The following is a 5212-nucleotide window of genomic DNA, read 5'->3' on the forward strand; positions in this document are numbered from 1 at the left end:
GGGTTGTCTTCTGTGTCCCAGGAAGCTGTGGGGTGGCCAGCACCAAAGTGAACAGTAGCTCATGGTGGCACTAGAAGAGCAGAGGAACATATGAACTGGAATGGATATGAGTCAACCTCCCTTTTTACTAAAAAAGCCAAATCCTCTCCCCAAAAGAGGGGTTTACTAACCCAAATGGATTTTTAAAGAATAGGTCTGGGGTGATTAATTTTCTATGAGAGATTGCAGAAAGACTCATGTACTATGCATTATTTAGCAAAGGATGGCCACATTTCAAAAATGATTATTGGATACATAGTGCACATAAAAATAAACGATTTTTTTAGGAGAGTTATGTGGCATAGCATTGAATATTGGGTGTCAGACAAGTGGAACTATCTGTATTTTTACTTCCAACTTATTTGTCACCAAAGCCAATTCTGAAATAAAAGATCTATGGTTGTTTCTTTTGATGTTGCATAGAAGGGACTTTCCCCAAAATTACAGGTGGCCTAGTGTATAGGCAGTGCAGCCATGAGTGTTTTAGTTAATGTATGGTTTGTTTTGCAAAGACTTCTGCACATTTAAAAGAAATGTTCATGAATTTCCAAATGCTATGTTTGCCGTAGCAAGACATTTAGAGTAATCATTACCTCCAGCTGTGATTTCCATCTTCCCCACCACTGCTCCCTGTGTGTGCTTCTTTTATATTTGACAGACTTTCTGCATTTTTAGCCACCCTGACAATAATTATGTAGTTGGTGAGCAGCAACCATTAAGTTTAGGTACATTTAGTTCCTACTTAGTCCCAGTTATATGATCACGAAGCACTTCAAGAAGTAAAACAAAATCAAGCATTGTGACAATATAAAGCCAAGAATTTAAATGAAACAAGGAAAAGAAGTGATTCTGAGTGAAGTACAAGATAAAACACATCTTTTATGGGGTTCTTTTTTAATGTAATAAGTTACCTTAGAACAAATTATTTGAAAATAACTTATGAAATTACCATCAGAACACGTATCTATAAGCTATAGCAACGAGTTCATGAGATTTTTAAATCTTCTGAATCTTTTCCTTTCTTAAATATTAAAACATTAACCTTTTTTCAGGCGGCGGGGAAGATGGCAGACATTCAGGTGGAGAGTGCCTACCAAAAGCAATCGACCATCTTTCAAAATAAGAAGAGGGTTCTGCTTGGAGAAACTGGCAAGGAGAAGCTCCCGCATAACAACGGGAACACTGGTCTGGGTTTCAAGACACCGAAGGAGGCCATCGAGGGCACCTACAATGACAAGAAATGCCCTTTTACTGGTAATGTTGTCATCCAAGGGCGGATCCTGTCTGGCGTGATGACCAAGGTAAAGATGCAGAGAACCCTTGTCATCCTCTAAGACTACCTCCACTGCATCCGAAAGTACAACCGCTCCGAGAAGCACCACAGAAATGTATCCGTGCATCTTTCCCCCTGCTTCAGGGACGTCCAGATCGGTGACACTGTCACAGTGGGCGAGTGCCCTCCCCTAAGCAAGACGGTGTGCTTCAATGTGCTCCAGGTGACCAAAGCTGCTGGCACCGAGGAGTTCCAGGAGTTCTGAGACTGGACCCCGCCCACTGCCCCAAACAAAGTAAAGTTTTTTTCCCAGTCAGACAAAACAAAACAAAACAAAAACATGTTAGCAATATTGTCTCAAAATAGAGTTACTATCCAGTAACTCCACAAAGGGGTTTTCTTTTTTTTCTCTGTAGGATCTCAGAGTGCATATTATCTCATTTTAAGACTCCATTCAATGTGTTCTTTATAACAGGTTGTTTATGAATAAAACACAATTAATGTAGAATTGCACCTAAATTATATTCTACTTGAAATGAGCAAATAAAGTCAGAAGATTGACGTATTAAAACTGTATAGCAATGTCTTCAGCAGGCATATTGTATGTGTGTGTGTGTACACATTTATGTGTGTGTATATACATATATACACATATATACATATATATTTAATTTTTTTAGCTGACATTTTTGGGATCTAGACATAGGTAATCGAGCTAGACACAGCTGATTCTAGTAAGAGTTATTTCCTTACTTTTCACTGCATTTTTTTGGTAGAAATATTTTAATGGAAACTCAATAAGAAAAACAACAGGTAGTATCTTTTAATTCATCAAATTCCAAATGAACTTAGAGTTGTGAGAATGCATATGATGTACACACACAAAGATTTTTCTTCCAAAAACATTAGACCTACTTTTCAAGTGTCAAATGAGATGGCAGATCTAGGTTATTTCTCAACTCCCTAAGTTAGGAATTTGGAATTTGTGAATTAAAAAATACTTCCTTTTGTTTTTCTTATTAAAAGTTTCCATTAAGTTACTTCTACAAAAATGCAGTGAAAAGTAAGGAAATAATTATTACTAGGATCAGCTCCCAAAACTGTAAGCTCAAAAGAAGTCTGGCTCCATTATATAGCTCTAGGTAACATATAATTCAGATGTCAATGAGATAGAGTCAAAAAATACATATTTTATTATTAGATATTAGGATTACAAAAACACAGCTTTGGAAAAAGGAGGATGGAAAATAAAAAAAGATTACCTTCATACCTCAGCAGTTAAAAATCATGGAGAAATTTCAGGGGAACAAGTGTGATCTTGAATTGTATATTTCTATTAATAGCTGAATATATATTTTTTGAAGTTTGGGATTAGGAGATAGTCCAGAGCACAAAATGGAGAGAAGCTGCTTCCTTTGCCATATTAGGATTGTATAGGAAGCACCTGAACTTGGCAATGACTCTTCGCAATTAAGTGACATAAGAAAATACATTATCCAGTCGAGATTTTGCAACATTTTTGAGAAAATCTGAGCCCGTTGTACCAAAATTCTCATTATTTACCAGGCACCTTTCCAACCATAATACAGCAGAATTTTCTTCTTCTGAGCTCCTTCTCAATGGCTACAGAGAATTGGCTGAATAGAAAATGATGGGAGAAGTCAAAATGAGATCAGAACTGAGCAATAGTTATTGAACCATTTTTTAATGGGAGCCAACATGATCCATGAAAACTTTATCCTTAACCCATAATGATGATCTCTTTATATCAACCGTCTCTACCATCCTTTATTATATTTATATGTACTTGTAACTTTCTAGAATTTAATTATGGTTGACCTGTGCTCCCTTTTAGACATGAGGAGTTCCATTTTCTTGTTGGTCCCATTACCTTTTTATTGTGATCTCATTTTTATGAGTAAATCTCTCACAGGCAACAGTCACAATTCAAAGCACTGTACATTAAACTCTTATCTCCTATAGTTATAATGCTGTGAGTAGGTAATTCACTCTTGGAAACCTGCCTTACACCAAAAAATACTAAAACTGATTAGAGAGAGAAAACAAACATGAATAGAGAGAAAATAGTTACAAACATGTTTTATAAACAGGTTTTAAATATATAAAATCAACCAAAGTACAATGAAATCTAGCCTCAAAATGCTTTCTTTCTTTTTTTTCTTTTTAAATATCTCTACAGTAAATATCACTTATTTTCTTACTCCAACGTACATTCAAAATTTAGAACCATCCATCTTTAAATTTCTGTTGCTGATTTCTATTACTGATATACATAAAAACCACAGAAAATCTCTGAATGTTAATACTGCAGAATTTGTTTCTCTAAGGCCCTGTGTATTGGTAAGAGGGAGTGGGTCAGCAGAATTCACTGAGAGGCGGGCTGTGAACATTACTTGGGAGACAGTTATAATAAACAGCCCTCAAAATGAACATCCACAAGTCAAACAGCCTCAACTCTGTGCATGCAGTTTTAAAATATACTTCATGGTCCACTGGGTCCTATTTCAGAACGCTCAGATGATATTTATGGACAGGACTTCAAACTTCAAAAATGTTAAATTTCTCCAAAATTTAGGTATGGAGTCCAAGGAGGGCTCCACTCAATACGAGTTAGGAGATAGGAGTCCCTACGTTTCTCACTGTGGTCCCTGGGATTGCTTCACCCAGCTATTTCAGGAGCACATCCTTGAAGGAGAGCCATCACCAACTGGGCTGTAGGACATCCTGATCTCTCAGGTTCACTAGCAGGCAGGAAAAAGGAAGCCAGAGGCAAGATTAGGGCCACCTACCCTGCTCTAGCCTGTTGATATTCTCTTGAGGCTTTGATGTGCACAGATGAGACCTGTATCCCTCATCCCTATTTTACTGATGAGCACATTCAGATTCATTCTGGGGCAGGGAATTCCCATTTGAAACCAAGCATTCAATCATAGTCTAGAATTAAAATGATATCCAACCCCTCCTTGGAAAAATAAGTGTTCAAGTCAGGGAGAGACCCGTACTCAATAACAAACTTGGTTCCACTCAAATTTCTCTCTAGTCTCTTAGAAAAGTAGCAGCGCCATTTTCTGAGGGTTGCAATGATTTTGTCACTTATGCGTTTTAATTTTTCCATAACGTTTTATTAGAGAAGTTTTAAATTTGTTCTTTTCCCAACAGAAAACAAGCAGCTATATTGTCTAAATATAAACTTACATAAAATGTCTTTATTTAAAGCTTAGAATTTAATAATCCAAATGGAGGGAAAGGGCACTAAAAACATTTACCCGTGGAATATATATATTTTGTTTCCTTCAATTTCAGAAAGGAAACTCTTACTTTCAAAGAAGTACCACAGACCATGAGCAGTATCTTGTACGTCAAATCTCTTAACAAGGCTTTTAGAGAATAATGGATCAAAATGCTGTCTTATCAGTAAAACATACTTCATGGTAAACTCAGAAAGAAAGCATTGAGTGGAACAGATGTATGCTCTTTAAGGACCATTTATAATACCAATCCTATTAAAAATAATAACGTAGCTTCTCTCTCTTTATAATATTTTGATCCTTCCTTTTGTGACACATAATACTTTACATGAAAATCCATTTCCAGGACAATCCTATTGGGCTGCTGTACTACAGTAAACTCTAATCTCTGGAAGAGAGGGAAACTGCAATAAAGGATAACAATGTCTACCTTTTAAATATGGGTTGCTGTTTTCTTTTGCCTTTAGTAAAGGAAAAGAAGGAATAAAGGGGGCACCATTCAAAAGATTTATTGCCATGCTAAAGAAAAGACTAAAAATAAGAATAATCCTTCTAAGTAGGAGATCAAACCTACCAAGCTCAGCATAGGGAAAGCTGATATCATTGTATTCAACTGAATAAATGAATTCTA

General features: G+C 36.3%; 1 pseudogene across 1 annotated transcript; it reads left to right on the forward strand.

The window, feature by feature from the left end:
- Window positions 1-632: 632 nt before the first annotated feature.
- LOC307187081 (small ribosomal subunit protein uS17-like) lies at window positions 633-1577 on the forward strand (annotated as a pseudogene). Its single transcript has one exon. The product of its transcript is annotated as a small ribosomal subunit protein uS17-like (transcript).
- The last annotated feature ends 3635 nt before the right edge of the window (window positions 1578-5212 follow it).

The sequence above is a fragment of the Stenella coeruleoalba genome (assembly GCF_951394435.1).
Source record: "Stenella coeruleoalba genome assembly, chromosome: 5".
Lineage (NCBI taxonomy): Eukaryota > Metazoa > Chordata > Mammalia > Artiodactyla > Delphinidae > Stenella > Stenella coeruleoalba.